Below are 18892 nucleotides of genomic sequence, written 5' to 3' on the forward strand. Positions count from 1 at the left end.
ACTCAGCTTTCTCCACAGAACAAGAGCCTGCTAGCTTAGCTTCCAAAAAAAGATGGCTGACACTATGTGTACATTCTGTGAGTGAGATCCCACCCTCTATGGGCGGGTTGAACACATGCGGGACAGCCCCTACTACTGGCTGTAGTCTTTAGCCTCTGGCCAAAAAAATCCTCAGATGACGCAAAATGACGATTTTTGCGTCATCTGAGGATTTTTTCCAGACAAAAAAATACATAAATCTCTCGTCTCAGGGGGATATGAGGGTGGAAAGCACGGTAATTCGAAAATACTACAGGTTTTCAACTAATACAAAGCTTAATGCTAAATCCTGAAGTATCCCTTTAAGCACCAACACTTCAAAAGAATTATATTTGAAACTAGACTTCTTAGTAATTCCAAAAATATTACTATAAATAACAGCAACAGCTCCCCCTTTGCCTTTCAGACGAGGTTCATGTTTATAACTGTAATCTTGCGGGGTGGACTCATTTAAAGTAATGTAATCGTTTGGTTTTAGCCAGGTTTCTGTCAAACACAGCACACCTAGGTTATAATCTGTAATCATATCATTAACAATAAGTGCTTTTGAAGTAAGGGATCTAATATTCAGCAACCCAAGCTTTATCATTTGCTCATTTGTTTTATATCTGTTTTTTATTTGTTGAACATCAATTCACAAGTCTCTATATGATGATATCTAGGTGAAAGAGGCTCTATGTGATGGGATTTATCTGACCTTGGTGACGTGAGACGGCTGGCAGACGGTCGGTTTAGCCAGTCTGTCTGCTTCCTGACCTGAGCCCCAATTCATGTTTGAGCTCTAAGACTATGTGCCATATTACTAGAGAGAAGAGCAGCACCATCCCAGGAGGGATGAATACCATCTCTTTTCAACAGGTCAGGTCTGCCCCAAAAACTTGTCCAATTGTCAATGAATTCTATATTATTACGCGGACACCAATCAGACAGCCAGCCATTGAGGGAGGACAGTCTACTAACTATCTCATCACTCCTGCGAACAGGAAGGGGGCCAGAGCAAATTACAGTGCCTGACATCGTACTTGCAAGTTCACACACCTCTTTAATGTTAATTTTAGTGATCTCCGACTGGCGGAGCCTAACATCATTAGTGCCGACGTGAATAATAATTTTAGAGAATTTACGATTAGCATTAGCCAGCACTTTTAAATTTGCTCTGATGTCAGGCGCTCTGGCTCCCGGCAAACATGTGACTATGGTGGCTGGTGTCTCTATTTTCACGTTCCGTGTAATAGAACCGCCAATAACTAGGGCACATTCAGGATTCTCAGTGGGTGTTTCACTGTGGGGGGAGAATCTGTTTGATGTTGTAATCGGAACGGAAGAGCGGTGTTTTGTCCCGCGACTACAGCGCCTCACCGTCACCCAATTGCCCTGCTGCACGGGGCCGAACAATGTACAGAGTTCACTAAGCTAGTCACATCCAAAGTAGTATCTAAAGCCCTTGCACTCTTACAATTAACCTCGATTAAAGTTTGGATGCGTGTCTCTAGTTCTGAAATCTTCCCCGTCAGCTTTACTATCTCCCTGCATTTATCACATGTAAATCCTGTGCTGGCAGAGAAGGCTATGCTATACATGTTACATGAGGTGCAGGTGACAATAAGAGGAGAAGATGACATGACTCACCGTGTTTGTTGACTGATACTCACCAAAGTTTTTTGATGAACTCGTAAAAGGCGCGAGAGAAAAAAAAAAAAAAAAAAATTAATAAAGAGCGCACGGAAGGTGCGAGCGCGCTAGAGAATAAATAAATAAATAAAAAGCGAACAGAAGGCGCAGGCGTGCTAGAGAATAAATAATAAATAGAGCACACGGATGGTAGCCTATTCTAACAGGCTAGTGAATTTCAAGCGTGTTGTGCTAGCAATAAAGATTTAGATTGAAGCTAGCGATGTCAGGTTAATGTGTGATGTTGATCAAGTTATATTTAGCAGTTGTCTTATCGATCACAAGTTCAGTATGGCGTACCACAAGGCTCAGTACTAGGACCACTGCTGTTCTCTCTGTACATGCTACCATTAGGAGATATCATTAGGAAGCATGGAATTAGCTTTCATTGTTATGCTGATGATACTCAGCTCTATATTTCTTCACAACCTAACGAAAACTACCAATTCACTAAATTAACGGAATGCATAGCTGATATGAAAAATTGGATGACTAGTAATTTCCTACTACTAAATTCTGAAAAAACAGAGATTCTAATTATTGGACAAAAAACATCCTCACGTAATAACCTAGAATACTGTCTAACACTTGATGGCTGCTCTGTTAAGTCTTCGTCGTCGGTTAGGAACCTGGGTGTGCTCTTTGATACCAATCTTTCATTTGAAAGTAACGTGTCTAGTATCTGTAAAACCAAATTTTTCCATCTTAAAAATATATCTAAATTACGTCATATGCTCTCTTTGACAAATGCAGAACAATTAGTTCATGCGTTCATGACCTCAAGGCTAGATTATTGTAATGCTATTATGGGTGGTTGCCCTGCACGCTTAATAAACAAACTACAGCTGGTCCAAAACGCAGCAGCTCGAGTTCTTACCAGAACCAGGAAGTATGACCATATTAGCCCGGTTCTGTCAACACTGCATTGGCTCCCTATTAAACATCGAATACATTTTAAAATATTGCTGATTACTTACAAAGCACTAAATGGCTTAGCCCCGCAATACTTGAGCGAGCTCTTAACGCATTATAGTCCTTCACGTCTACTGCGATCTCAAAATTCCGGCCAGTTGATAATACCTAGAATATCAAAATCGACTGCTGGCGGTAGATCCTTCTCCTATTTAGCACCAAAACTTTGGAACAGGCTTCCTAACATTGTCCGGGAAGCAGACACACTCTGTCAGTTCAAAGCTAGACTAAAAACACATCTCTTTGACCTAGCATACACATTACACATTATAGACATGGCACATAGTCTTAGAGCTCAAACATGAATTGGGGCTCAGGTCAGGAAGCAGACAGACTGGCTAAACCGACCGTCTGCCAGCCGTCTCACGTCACCAAGGTCAGATAAATCCCATCACATAGAGCCTCTTTCACCTAGATATCATCATATAGAGACTGTGTCTGTTCCCCGAATTAGAAAACACAAAAAACTTCCAAACCCATCTAAGGGTAAAAATGTAATTGATGTTCAACAAATAAAAAACAGATATAAAACAAATGAGCAAATGATAAAGCTTGGGTTGCTGAATATTAGATCCCTTACTTCAAAAGCACTTATTGTTAATGATATGATTACAGATTATAACCTAGGTGTGCTGTGTTTGACAGAAACCTGGCTAAAACCAAACGATTACATTACTTTAAATGAGTCCACCCCGCAAGATTACAGTTATAAACATGAACCTCGTCTGAAAGGCAAAGGGGGAGCTGTTGCTGTTATTTATAGTAATATTTTTGGAATTTCTAAGAAGTCTAGTTTCAAATATAATTCTTTTGAAGTGTTGGTGCTTAAAGGGATACTTCAGGATTTAGCATTAAGCTTTGTATTAGTAGAAAACCTGTAGTATTTTCGAATTACCGTGCTTTCCACCCTCATATCCCCCTGAGACGAGAGATTTATGTATTTTTTTGTCTGGAAAAAATCCTCCGATGACGCAAAAATCGTCATTTTGCGTCATCTGAGGATTTTTTTGGCCAGAGGCTAAAGACTACAGCCAGTAGTAGGGGCTGTCCCGCATGTGTTCAACCCGCCCATAGAGGGTGGGATCTCACTCACAGAATGTACACATAGTGTCAGACATCTTTTTTGGAAGCTAAGCTAGCAGGCTCTTGTTCTGTGGAGAAAGCTGAGTAGTAGGAGAAAGCTGAGTAGTAGGGGTTACCATCCTCTTTTTCCCGGACATGTCCGGCCATCGAGATCGTCCAAAATGTCCGGGATTCGGCTTTTGCTTTCTGCAGTCGCCATTCATTGTTTACATGCACACCTTTTGTTTCAATCTAACTGAATTCATTCCGATTGGTGAATCTGAATGTAGTGTTTACATGAACGCTAAACAAGTGATCGGTTGATGTGCGTTTTAACATTGCTAAGAAAATTCCCACTCCTCCGTGAGAGTTACGAGACCAGTGCGTCTCAGTAATCACGCCACCGGCCTCTCATCGTTCTCCCGCGCCCCTCAGCCTCGTCCTGCTCGCCACAGTAAACATAATGAATGGCGACTGTAGAACGCATAAGCCAAATCCCGGACATTTTGGACAATCTCGAAATCCCGGGCAGACTCGTCATCACGGAGACTCACTAGTAGCCTAGCCTTGTTGTTTTAAACTGCGCTCTCTTACCGTTAGGCGTGGCTTGGGAGTGGCCTCCTAGGGCAGCGAAGCAAGTGCATTCTGGGAGTTGTTGTCTTTCATCCACATAAGCCAAAAATAAATTTTCTGGCTTTTCTCAGTCTAGAAAGCTCCAAATTCAAAAATAATTTCACATTTCTTCTACATAAATGACCCATTTTAAATACAATTCATCTTTCCAGAGGTGAAGTATCCCTTTGATATAGCAATATATAGGCCTAGTGTAAATGATAAATCACGTTTGAGATTTGTGCTGGCTACTGTATACAGGCCACCAGGGCACCATACAGACTTTATCAAAGAATTTGCTGACTTTCTATCAGAGTTATAGTATATATTAGTACAGGCTGCTGATAAAGTCATAATTGTTGGTGATTTTAATATACATGTAGATAACGAAAAAGATGCATTGGGATTGGCATTTAAAGACATTCTTAACTCTATTGGATGGAGTGAGACAACACGTGTCAGGACCTGCTCATTGTCGTAATCATACCCTAGATCTAATATTATCACACGGAATCAATGTTGATGTTGAAATTCTGCAGCAGAGCGATGACATCTCAGATCATTATCTAGTCTCGTGTAAACTTCATTTAGCCAAGGCTGCAAAGCCGACTCCGTGTTACAAATATGTTAGACCTATCACTTCTGCCACTAAAGATTGCTTTATAATAATCTTCCTGATCAGTTTCATCATCTCAGCATCCCAGATAGCTTAGGAGAACTCGATGTTGTGACAGAACTCTCTCTTTTCCAGCACTTTTGACACAGTTGCTCCGTTGCGCTTAAAGAAGATTAAAGAAAATAGTCCAACGCCGTGGTACAACGAGCACACTCGGGGCCTTAAGAGAGCAGCCAGAAAAATGGAGCGCAACTGGAAGAAAACTAAACTAGAGGTATTTCGCATTTCATGGAAAGAGAGCTCGATTGCATACAGAGAGGCCTTAAAAGCTGCTAGATCTGCTTATTTTTCAACCCTATTAGAAGAAAATAAACAAAACCCTAGGTATTTATTTGAAACAGTGGCTAAACTAACGAAAAATAAAGCTTCAAGCCCAGAAGTTTCCAAGCAGCACAGCAGTAATGACTTATTAACTTACAAGATTGATAATATCAGGGAGAAAATTATAACTATGCAACCGTCTACTTCAGTATCGCATCAGGCAGTGCATTGTAGTGTCCCTAAGGAAAAATTTTATTCATTCATTGCTATAGAAGAGGAAGAATTCGTTAAACTCTTTAAATCATCTAAATCGACAACATGTATGTTAGACCCTATACCGACTAAGCTACTGAAAGAGATGCTCCCAGAGGTCATAGATCCTCTTCTTGATATCATTAATTCATCTTTGTCATTAGGATACGTACCAAAAACTTTTAAGCTGGCTATGATTAAACCGCTTGTTAAAAAAATGCAACTTGATCGTACAGAATTAGTCAATTACAGGCCGATCTCGAATCTACCTTTTCTGTCAAAGATACTAGAAAAGGCGGTATCCTTACAACCATGTTCCTTTTTAGAAAGAAATATCTGTGAGAATTTTCAGTCAGGATTTAGACCGTACCATAGTACTGAGACAGCTCTCATTAGAGTTACAAATGATTTGCTCTTATCATCCGATCGTGGTTCCGATCTGATCCAATTTGTAACTCTAATGAGAGCTGTCTCAGTACTATGGTACGGTCTAAATCCTGACTGAAAATCCTCACAGATATCATTTCTTTCTAAAAAGGAACATGGTTGTAAGGATACCGCCTTTTCTAGTATCTTTGACAGAAAAGGTAGATTCGAGATCGGCCTGTAATTGACTAATTCTGTACGATCAAGTTGCATTTTTTTAACAAGCGGTTTAATCATAGCCAGCTTAAAAGTTTTTGGTACGTATCCTAATGACAAAGATGAATTAATGATATTAAGAAGAGGATCTATGACCTCTGGAAGCATGTCTTTCAGTAGCTTAGTCGGTATAGGGTCTAACATACAGTACATGTTGTCGATTTAGATGATTTAATGAGTTTAACGAATTCTTCCTCTTCTATAGCAATGAATGAATCAAATTTTTCCTTAGGCAGACTACAATGCACTGCCTGATGCGATACTGTAGTAGACGGTTGCATAGTTATAATTTTTTTCCTGATATTATCAATCTTGTAAGTGAAGAAGTCATTACTGCTGTGCTGCTTGGAAACTTCTGGGCTTGAAGCTTTATTTTTCGTTAGTTTAGCCACTGTTTCAAATAAATATCTAGGGTTTTGTTTATTTTCTTCTAATAGGGTTGAAAAATAAGAGAGGCTTTTAAGGCCTCTCTGTATGCAATCGAGCTCTCCTTCCATGAAATGCGAAATACCTCTAGTTTAGTTTTCTTCCAGTTGCGCTCCATTTTTCTGGCTGCTCTCTTAAGGCCCCGAGTGTGCTCGTTGTACCACGGCGTTGGACTATTTTCTTTAAACTTCTTTAAGCGCAACGGAGCAACTGTGTCTAAAGTGCTGGAAAAGAGAGAGTTCTGTCACAATATCGAGTTCTTCTAAGCTGTCTGGGATGCTGAGATGATGAAACTGATCAGGAAGATTATTAATAAAGCAATCTTTAGTGGCAGAAGTGATAGGTCTAACATATTTGTAACACGGAGTCGGCTTTGCAGCCTTGGCTAAATGAAGTTTACACGAGACTAGATAATGATCTGAGATGTCATCGCTCTGCTGCAGAATTTCAACGGCATCAACACTGATTCCGTGTGATAATATTAGATCTAGGGTATGATTACAACAATGAGTAGGTCCTGACACGTGTTGTCTAACTCCATCCAATAGAGTTAAGAATGTCTTTAAATGCCAATCCCAATGCATCTTTTTCGTTATCTATATGTATATTAAAATCACCAACAATTATGACTTTATCAGCAGCCAGTACTAATATATACTATAACTCTGATAGAAAGTCAGCAAATTCTTTGATAAAGTCTGTATGGTGCCCTGGTGGCCTGTATACAGTAGCCAGCACAAATCTCAAACGTGATTTATCATTTACACTAGGCCTATATATTGCTATATTAAAGGGATACTTCACCTCTGGAAAGATGAATTGTATTTAAAATGGGTCATTTATGTAGAAGAAATGTGAAATTATTTTTTGAATTTGGAGCTTTCTAGACTGAGAAAAGCCAGAAAATAGATTTTTGGCTTATGTGGATGAAAGACAACAACTCCCAGAATGCACTTGCTTCGCTGCCCTAGGAGGCCACTCCCAAGCCACGCCTACCGGTAAGAGAGCGCAGTTGAAAACAACAAGGCTAGGCTACTAGTGAGTCTCCGTGATGACGAGTCTGCCCGGGATTTCGAGATCGCCCAAAATGTCCGGGATTTGGCTTATGCGTTCTACAGTCGCCATTCATTATGTTTACTGTGGCGAGCAGGACGAGGCTGAGGGGCGCGGGAGAACGATGAGAGGCCAGTGGCGTGATTACTGAGACGCACTGGTCTCGTATCTCTCACGGAGGAGTGGGAATTTTCTTAGCAATGTTAAAACGCACATCAACCGATCACTTGTTTAGCGTTCATGTAAACACTACATCCAGATTCACCAATCGGAATTAATTCAGTTAGATTGAAACAAAAGGTGTGCATGTAAACAATGAATGGCGACTGCAGAAAGCAAAAGCCGAATCCCGGACATTTTGGACGATCTCGACGGCCGGACATGTCCAGGAAAAAGAGGATGGTAACTACTCAGCTTTCTCCTACTACTCAGCTTTCTCCACAGAACAAGAGCCTGCTAGCTTAGCTTCCAAAAAAAGATGGCTGACACTATGTGTACATTCTGTGAGTGAGATCCCACCCTCTATGGGCGGGTTGAACACATGCGGGACAGCCCCTACTACTGGCTGTAGTCTTTAGCCTCTGGCCAAAAAAATCCTCAGATGACGCAAAATGACGATTTTTGCGTCATCGGAGGATTTTTTCCAGACAAAAAAATACATAAATCTCTCGTCTCAGGGGGATATGAGGGTGGAAAGCACGGTAATTCGAAAATACTACTGGTTTTCTACTAATACAAAGCTTAATGCTAAATCCTGAAGTATCCCTTTAAGCACCAACACTTCAAAAGAATTATATTTGAAACTAGACTTCTTAGTAATTCCAAAAATATTACTATAAATAACAGCAACACCTCCCCCTTTGCCTTTCAGACGAGGTTCATGTTTATAACTGTAATCTTGCGGGGTGGACTCATTTAAAGTAATGTAATCGTTTGGTTTTAGCCAGGTTTCTGTCAAACACAGCACACCTAGGTTATAATCTGTAATCATATCATTAACAATAAGTGCTTTTGAAGTAAGGGATCTAATATTCAGCTACCCAAGCTTTATCATTTGCTCATTTGTTTTATATCTGTTTTTTATTTGTTGAACATCAATTCACAAGTCTCTATATGATGATATCTAGGTGAAAGAGGCTCTATGTGATGGGATTTATTTGACCTTGGTGACGTGAGACGGCTGGCAGACGGTCGGTTTAGCCAGTCTGTCTGCTTCCTGACCTGAGCCCCAATTCATGTTTGAGCTCTAAGACTATGTGCCATATTACTAGAGAGAAGAGCAGCACCATCCCAGGAGGGATGAATACCATCTCTTTTCAACAGGTCAGGTCTGCCCCAAAAACTTGTCCAATTGTCAATGAATTCTATATTATTACGCGGACACCAATCAGACAGCCAGCCATTGAGGGAGGACAGTCTACTAACTATCTCATCACTCCTGCGAACAGGAAGGGGGCCAGAGCAAATTACAGTGCCTGACATCGTACTTGCAAGTTCACACACCTCTTTAATGTTAATTTTAGTGATCTCCGACTGGCGGAGCCTAACATCATTAGTGCCGACGTGAATAATAATTTTAGAGAATTTACGATTAGCATTAGCCAGCACTTTTAAATTTGCTCTGATGTCAGGCGCTCTGGCTCCCGGCAAACATGTGTCTATGGTGGCTGGTGGCTCTATTTTCACGTTCCGTGTAATAGAACCGCCAATAACTAGGGCACAATCAACAGGATTCTCAGTGGGTGTTTCACTGTGGGGGGAGAATCTGTTTGATGTTGTAATCGTAACGGAAGAGCGGTGTTTTGTCCCGCGACTACAGCGCCTCACCGTCACCCAATTGCCCTGCTGCACGGGGCCGAACAATGTACAGAGTTCACTAAGCTAGTCACATCCAAAGTAGTATCTAAAGCCCTTGCACTCTTACAATTAACCTCGATTCAAGTTTGGATGCGTGTCTCTAGCTCTGAAATCTTCCCCGTCAGCTTTACTATCTCTGGCAGAGAAGGCTATGCTATACATGTTACATGAGGTGCAGGTGACAATAAGAGGAGAAGATGACATGACTCACTGTGTTTGTTGACTGATACTCACCAAAGTTTTTTGATGAACTCGTAAAAGGTGCGAGATAAAAAAAATAAAAAATAAAAAAAAATAAATAAAGAGCGCACGGAAGGTGCGAGCGCGCTAGAGAATAAATAAATAAATAGAAAGCGAACAGAAGGCGCGGGCGTGCTAGAGAATAAATAAATAAATAAAAAGCGAACAGAAGGCGCGGGCGTGCTAGAGAATAAATAATAAATAGAGTGCACGGATGGTAGCCTATTCTAACAGGCTAGTGAATTTCAAGCGTGTTGTGCTAGCAATAAAGATTTAGATTGAAGCTAGCGATGTCAGGTTAATGTGTGATGTTGATCAAGTTATATTTAGCAGTTGTCTTATCGATCACAAGTTCAGTATGGCGTACCACAAGGCTCAGTACTAGGACCACTGCTGTTTACTCTGTACATGCTACCATTAGGAGATATCATTAGGAAGCATGGAATTAGCTTTCATTGTTATGCTGATGATACTCAGCTCTATATTTCTTCACAACCTAACGAAAACTACCAATTCACTAAATTAACGGAATGCATAGCTGATATGAAAAATTGGATGACTAGTAATTTCCTACTACTAAATTCTGAAAAAACAAAGATTCTAATTATTGGACAAAAAACATCCTCACGTAATAACCTAGAATACTGTCTAACACTTGATGGCTGCTCTGTTAAGTCTTCGTCGTCGGTTAGGAACCTGGGTGTGCTCTTTGATACCAATCTTTCATTTGAAAGTCACGTGTCTAGTATCTGTAAAACCAAATTTTTCCATCTTAAAAATATATCTAAATTACGTCATATGCTCTCTTTGACAAATGCAGAACAATTAGTTCATGCGTTCATGACCTCAAGGCTAGATTATTGTAATGCTATTATGGGTGGTTGCCCTGCACGCTTAATAAACAAACTACAGCTGGTCCAAAACGCAGCAGCTCGAGTTCTTACCAGAACCAGGCAGTATGACCATATTAGCCCGGTTCTGTCAACACTGCATTGGCTCCCTATTAAACATCGAATACATTTTAAAATATTGCTGATTACTTACAAAGCACTAAATGGTTTAGCTCCGTAGTACTTGAGCGAGCTCTTAACGCATTATAGTCCTTCACGTCTACTGCGATCTCAACATTCCGGCCAGTTGATAATACCTAGAATATCAAAATCGACTGCTGGCGGTAGATCCTTTTGCTATTTAGCGGCAAAACTTTGGAACAGGCTTCCTAACATTGTCCGGGAAGCAGACACACTCTGTCAGTTCAAAGCTAGACTAAAAACACATCTCTTTGACCTAGCATACACATTACACATTATAGACTTCTATAATTCAATGTTAGGCTGCATAGATTAGATCAGCTGGAACCGGGAACACTTCCCATAAATCCTGATGTACTCGTTTCATCATAAGAAGAATGGCGTCTACGCTAATATTAGTCTCTCTGTTTATCCCGAGGTTTACCGCAGTCCGCCGGATCCAGGCCGTATCCAGATCTGATGAAGGACCTGCGCCTGGACTATCTTGTGACGAGTCTCCGGTTGTTCCTGCTGTTGTCGACCGGTGGGTCTGGCTGGGAGACCCATCAGGAGAATGATGTACACCTGTGCAGGGTCATCGGGAGACTGATGTGCACCTGTATATAAGCTTAGGCTTTGAGAATGATGAGTGTGCTTCGGAGAACTCCAGAGCTGAAAGACGTTGTGAGACTTGTTTGCTCCCGTTCGTTTTGTGTTTGGTTTCTGTTTTGTTTGTTTATGTTCTCCTTTGTATTAACTTTGAGCTTGGTTCTGTCTGACACTTTAACATTGTTTGTCAGACAGAAATTGTTAGTTATTTTGTAATTGATTCTCGTTTGACATATTTTTCTACTTATATTAATAAATATTTGTTGCAACTTTACCAACCTTTACTATGTCCTCCACTTATTTGTCACGGCTTTGAGCCGGTCATGACAAATATGGGGGCTCGTCCAGCCAATTGTTATTTGATAAAGATTCGTTTGTAGTTTGTTTGTGTCGTCCGGCCAATTGTTATTTCATAAAGATTTGTTCGTAGTTTGTTAGTGTGATAAATATGGACGCTTCATTTTTTAAGTGATAAATATACAGTATGTATATTTGTATGGTCAAGAAAATATGATCCTATAACACCAATTCTATCATCTCTACACTGGTTACCTATTAAGTTCCGTATCAATTACAAAGTATTACTACTACTGACTTATAAAGCCCTAAATGGTTTAGCTCCTGGGTATTTAACGGAACTTCTATCGCCCTACAATCCATCGCGCTCTTTAAGATCACTAAATTCGAGGCTTTTGAACTGGTTCCAGAGGCCTATAGACAAAGATTTAGGTCCTGGAAGAAAAGTGAAAAGCAGACATATGTTGACTTTGTACACGATATTTCGGTCTATTTTAATCGTTGGTGTGTAGCTTCTGATGTAAAAACACTTGACGATTTAAAATAATTAATGGTGCTTGAACAATTCAAGAGTTCCATTTCAGATCGTATTGCAACTTACATTAGTGAGCGTAAACCTGACACTGTGTATGAGGCGGCCGTCATGGCTGATGAATTCTCATTTTCTCATAAAACTGTTGTTGGTTACAGATCTGGTGAAGAACATTTTTAAAAAGAACCGTGGCAAAATTCAAACACATTTTTTTTCCAGGTTTATGCATGATTCATCCAACGTACAGTTGCATAGATCTATTGAAGAAAAAGACAGAGCAAATATGACACAATTGAGAATCTTTTGTCTGGGTATTACGCCGTTAATTACGCATTTAACTGACAGCACTACTAATAATCTAAGAGAAAACTATCTTTTGTTGTTTTGGACCTCGCTGATGTTCTTGCCTTCAATGCCAGGAAACCAGGTCTGGAGCTTTCTTCTGAACTCAGCCTTCTCTTCTTCAATGTGTTTAAAGTCAGTTACTAGTGAATTAAATGTGCTTCTTGGGGAGGCAGTGGACATGGGTGCTTCCTCTTGGGACGAGGCAGGTACAGGTGCTTCCTCAGAGGATGTGGTGGGCACTGGGGTTTCCTCTGGGGAGGCTGTGGGCACAGGTGCTTCCTCTTGGGATGAGTTGGGCACAGGTACTTCCTCTGGAGACGTGGTGGGCACGTTATATGGGATCCTCACTTTTCTCCTGAATGGGGACCTGGCAGGTACTGGTGCTTCCTCAGGGGATCCTGCATACATGGGTGCTTCCTCAGATGACAAGGCAGGCACAGGTGCTTCCTCAGAGGACACAGTGGTCACTAATGCTTTAGGTACAGGTATTCCCTGTGGGGAGTCGTCTGGCATGGGTGCTCCCGCAGGGGACTGGGCAGGCACAGGCTCTCCCTGCTGGTACCTAGCAGTGGCTCCTTGTGGGGCCTCCACTATTCCCCACTGGCCTGAAGTGAGCCCACACCCGTTCTTCTCAAATGATGAGCGTAAACGATCCTCTACCTCCATTATTGCCCACCACCTCCCTGCGCGGAGGGCTGTGATGAGCTCATCCGATTGTTAAGTCTGACGTCACACGTGACGTTTTGGGTCCAAGCGGTCCAGAAATAACAACGGTGGAACCTGTCAATTTATTTACGATCACGTCCTTCTTAGTGAGGTACCCTTGGCGGTCAAAAAGGGTTTAAATTCCTTTAACACCAACAGAGTGGTTAGTGTAGCTCATCACTCAGGTGGCATAATTAAGGGTAGAGTCCTCAATGAAAAAGAAGATTTACGAGGTTGAAGTGAGTTAGCTCGGGACACGGGACACAGCACTGCGGCATTGTAAAAACACTCAATAATAACCAAAACACCAGCGAAAGCGGTAGGTAGGTAGAGAGGACCATGACTTTGGACCCGGAAAGAGTATTGGTTACGTCACGACTTAACAACCGAATTCTCACCTAAGGGGCTTAAGGGTTCTGTTTCTCTGAAACAGGAGGGCATGGTGGACATGCTCAGTTTGATGGATAAGCATCTTTGATGGCTGCAAGACATGTTGTTCAAAAAAAGTGTATAACCGAATGGCTGTTCGTGTGCAACAGTGAACTATCTGTGAAAAACTGTGAGAGAAAGAGAGAGGGAAGAGAAGAGATGACTTAAAAATGATTCTTGCCACTAATTGACTTTAAGCAAACAATTTAACTAAAATATATTAAAAAATTTATAAAATAATCATTATTGTTGCGAATTACTCTTACACAACATGAATGTAATGGATCCAAGTCCAAACTGATCAAATTACATACACTATACTTGATTTGTTGCCGTAAGGAGCAGATTCAGATGTGGCGCATGCGCACTAGAGTAAAAAAAATATAAAAAAATAAAAAAAAACATTGTGAAAGCGCAGGCGGCAACAGTCGTTGAGCTTGGAGGTGCGATACAAGATTCAGCGTCAGCGATTTGCTTTAACAGATGTCGAATATTCAACAAGGTAAGTTATTTTCTATATTTATAAATGATTTAGACTTCAACATCAACTATTATTTTATAAATGTGATGGATCTGATTTAATTAATATCTTAGTTTTGCCGTGACTGCACTTCAGACGAATGAACCTTTTCGGCCTTTCCAGTTATATAAAGAGTAACGTTAAATTATCTTTTGTAAGATTTTTTGTCGACTGACTAACTGTTACCTGTATGTTCATCATTTTTGCATTTAGGCAGATTACGCGTATGATATTTGCGTTGCACAAACAAAGTCAATCGAACGTAGGCCCAAATTAAGGTTTTCAGGTAAAATTGTATAGGATTTCTCGTTAAAACAAATATCTTAAAAAATATCTGTAACTTTGTTCATTTATAGGCCTACGGTCGAATGACAATATGTGCGTCATTTTTAATAACAACGTGTAACTTATTCATCTCGACGTAAGTTAGGCCTAAATTTTACTTTGCTTGAAAAATCCTTTGAACATGCCAAACCGTTGCACAAACTTAATCGACTGTATATGAAAGTTATCCACATGCAAAGGTTTATATTTATACGATTCAATTAAGTGGAAAATGCTTATTTTTTTCCATGCTGAGTTGTAGTTTCATTACAAAAAAATAAAACTGTATGTCTTTGCTATTTCAGAGTCCTCATCGATGTGACACTATTCCAACATTTCTGGCTCTGGTTTGGCACAATCACCCAATTACGGTATGTGTTTTTTTTTTAATAATTTATACTTGACGTTTAACCCTTTATGACCTACCATAGAACAGTTCTGCCAGAGTATATCTTTGTATTTTTACATGCTGTGCTGTCATTCTTTTGAGCATTTTCATATGCCATACATCAAAATAATCCTTACTCTCTCAATTTGAAAGCTATATTTGTAATAAATCAATAGTAACTAGATAAATATCTCAAAAGTGCAATAAACAAAAGAAAAAAAAAATCATATTTTTTTCTATATATTTTATTCAATACAGAAATTTGATAAATGCCAACCTCAAACTTGTCAATGTGAAAAACGTGCATAAAACAATTTAAAACTATACAGAATTGATTTGAACTGTTTACATAAATTAGTTTCTAAGATATACTCATTTATAGGTCTGTACAAATTGCGTAATATGCGTTTACAAATACAAAAGAAAAACGGGGTGGTGGTGGCGCAGTGGATAAGACACATGCCTTTGGTGTGAGAGACCCGGGTTCGAATCCACTGTGAGACACCAATGTGTCCCTGAGCAAGACACTTAACCCCTAGTTGCTCCAGAGGCGTGCGACCTCTGACATATATAGCAATTGTAAGTCGCTCTGGATAAAAGCGTCAGCTAAATGAATAAATGTAAATGTAAATGTAAAACAAACAAACAAACAAACAAAAAACACAAAAATGCATTGCACATCATTTCTTTCTTTGGCTGCATACCTGGCTTTTTTCCTGATAAAACAATTTAAAACTATACAGAATTTATTGGAACTGTTTACATAAATTAGTTTCTAAGATACACTCATTTGAGTCTGTACAAATTGCGTAATATGCGTTTACAAAAACAAAAGAAAAACAAACAAACAAAAAAAAAAAACACAAAAATGCACTGCACGTCATTTCTTTCTTTGGCTGCACACCTGGCTTTCTTCCTGGGACGGATCTATTCCTTCAAGAAAGTCGGCTTCGTCCTTGAAACGGAATCTGGAGCCGATGAGCAGACGGAGAGTTCATCTTCATCGGACGCAATTAGTATTGCCAAAATTGCCGCGTCCGTGTACTTTCGTTTAGACTAGACATAATGTTACGTGCGCGCGTGTGTGTGTGTGTGTGTGTGAATGTGCTTGCATTTGTAAAAGTGTATTTGTGAGTGTGTAAAGTAGAAATAAATGATAAAATGAAGCAATGATAAAAAGACAATAACGAAAAGAAAGAAACATACCGGTACAGCAAATGGGAGTCAAACGCATGGTCAAATGACGCAGCTTGTGACGTCACAACATGTGACAACCTTTGGGGTCATAGTGCACAGAACGTGATACGTCAATGAGCATGTAACTATCAATCGCAGATCTACAGAACATGTGTGCAAAGACGTGCAATGCATTTTTGTGTGTTTTTTTGTAAACGCATATTACGCAATTTGTACAGACTCATTAGAGGGTGAAAACAACGCAACAGGAGCATGTTGGAGGCTTGATCTGAACATGTTACATCTCTGGTTTTGTATGCAAAAAGAATTATTGAGCTAGCGATTTGGTTTCAGTTTCTATAGGCCCCTTTTCAGTTGGTAAACATGGTGACGTTTTTTTGTGGGCGGAGCTTAGGTGGAGGCAGAACGATCCCTCTGGTCGCTTCACTAACGTTAGTGTGCAAGTTTTGTTAGCTTGTTTTTTAACAATGACTGGAGAAAATCCCATTTTATCTTAATGTGCAAGGTCACTCACTGTCCAGTAACGCGATTGTTATTTACAAAAGTTAATTTTAATGGACATCCCAGATTGGCTGACCCGGCATACACGCTCATTCAATGGATGGACGATCTGACAGGATTAACGTCAACGCTACCTTCGGTTGAGTGGCCTGACTTCTACACCTACCTGATAGAGAAACCGAGGGTAAAGAGAAACTGAGGGCATATACATATTTAGATGCCTATAACTGTACTAAACGGTCACGTACAAGACTTGTGTGGTAGCCTATGATCCGCAGTTCTGCCCAGCCAGCGCCATGGCCAGACAGAAGACGACAATGTAAAGAGTGACATTACGGTGCAATTTTAATGATGTGAATATTTTCTAGAAATAAAAATTACAGATACAGCATATTCATTTTTTAACTATGTATTTGATTACACTTTCTTAACAGGTTCTTCAAAAAGTCTAGTCACAATCAATCAAAACAATGTATACAATCATAGATGATTCACAAATAATCACAATAATTTAGAAAACATTATGTGATAAAATTTCAAATTGGAGCCTGTACTCCGTCGATTCTTGCACCCAACAACACAACAAGAGGACATTTAATAACAATAATAATAATTTAAACTCCTTATTATGTAGCCGAATCTGTGCTGGTTTGTATTGGCCGCCTCCAGTTTTCCGTTTGTTTTGCCTCCAGCTAACGCTGTGACGTAACTGTGACGTCGGCGCAAAAGGGGTCTATAGGCTCTTAAACAGACACACGCAAACGGGAGCGCCGGCGCTCCCGTCGGTCTTAAAGGGTTAATTGCTTTGCAAAAGTGTGATGTCTGTTGTTTTTCCTCTCTTTTTGAATTTCAGATATGTGAGTTTTGGAAATGTGGCAATGTAAAGTGTGTGGCACAGAATGATCCTGTAGGTATGAGTTATTGAAACATTCTAAGCTTAAACATGGACATTTTGGGGTGAGGTTCAGGCATCCTTGTGTATAGTAATATATAGTAATTGACTTGTACTTGCACTTTTAGGACAATTGGTGTCTGATTTACAAACCAGGTGGCCTGCACTGTTCACAGTAAATGAAGTAAGTGTTATTGATATTTACACAAGAATAAATAGTAAATTACAATGAATTCCTCCACAGTAGGCATATTTCATGGCCATCTTTATTTCTCTCTTTTTTTTTTAATATTGTTTTTTTTTTAGAATTCATAAATTGCCAATTCTGTCAAAGTTCTTGGCGCAGCTGGACAGATACACTGTTATCTACACAAGCTTTGCAGCAGCAAAGGTGGTGCTTCTGGACAGAAGAACATTATGGCAATTACAGACATGGTGTGGTAAACTGCATTTGATTTATTTATAACTAATTACAGATATTGTATATAAAATATATAATCATATAAAATATATACATATATATTTAAAATATACTATAATCAGTGTTTTTTTTTATATTTTATTATTATATATATATATATATATATATATATAAGAAATTGAGGTTTGTATATTATGTACTTTTTGTAATTACCTAAACCTATTGCCAGCCTGTATGTTACCAATATTTCAGTGAAACTAAACAAGGTGTTAATTATTATTTGATTGTTTGTCTTTTGTTTTGGCTTAGGACTGCAATCCTGAAGAAGCTGAGAGAGGAATTTCTGAGACCACTCTTACCCCTTTTCCACCAACAAGAACCGGGTGCTGGTTCAGAGCCAGAGCTATTGCCAGTTCGGAGTTGGTTCGACTGACGAGCTTACTAAGAACCGGTTTGCGTTTCCACCGGCCAGAGAGCCACAACAGAGCTATATCTTACGTCACTGCATACGTATCATGTTGCACAGCAACGCTAGTGCGGCAGCGCCAAACACAAACACACCAGACTTGTTCGAGATGTATCGGCTTCTCGCAGAACGATCAGCACATGAAATCAAAGCACTGCGAAAGCGATCAAAAAGCACAAGGAGTCGTATGATCTCCAAACACTCCCGCAGCTCTGATCGGTCCACGCTGCTCCGATGCATCTCGAACAAAGCATCAACAATAATAGACGTTGCGTTACTATGGATGCTCATGGGTTTGCGAAAATAAATCGGCATCCAAACACGGCGAATCCAACGCGTTCGTGCAGCTCGCCGTAACTTACATAGACGGATATTATAATCGAGCTGCTATTAGCTCGACTAGCTGCTATTTAAAAATGGCGGTCACAAGTTTCTCTTCAGTCTTGTTGGCCACGGTAACCCCGCCCCCAGCCTCTGACGCAAGCGGTTCTTT

At 40.0% G+C, this 18892-nt stretch overlaps 1 protein-coding gene and 1 long non-coding RNA gene across 4 annotated transcripts in view; both read left to right on the forward strand.

The window, feature by feature from the left end:
- The window catches only part of LOC309477880 (uncharacterized protein), a 70848-nt gene that overhangs the window by 10220 nt on the left and 41736 nt on the right, over positions 1-18892 (forward strand). The window lies entirely within an intron of this gene.
- Positions 14127-17944, forward strand: LOC309478465. Of its 2 annotated transcripts, XR_014198995.1 has the most exons (4): positions 14127-14192; positions 14840-14905; positions 17474-17696; positions 17847-17944. It is a non-coding gene; the product is annotated as an uncharacterized lncRNA (long non-coding RNA). The 2 variants fall into 2 exon arrangements; XR_014198996.1 differs by lacking the exon at positions 17847-17944 and having other exon boundaries at positions 17474-17789.

This window comes from Leuciscus leuciscus (assembly GCF_965113295.1).
Source record: "Leuciscus leuciscus genome assembly, chromosome: 16".
Taxonomy (NCBI): domain Eukaryota; kingdom Metazoa; phylum Chordata; class Actinopteri; order Cypriniformes; family Leuciscidae; genus Leuciscus; species Leuciscus leuciscus.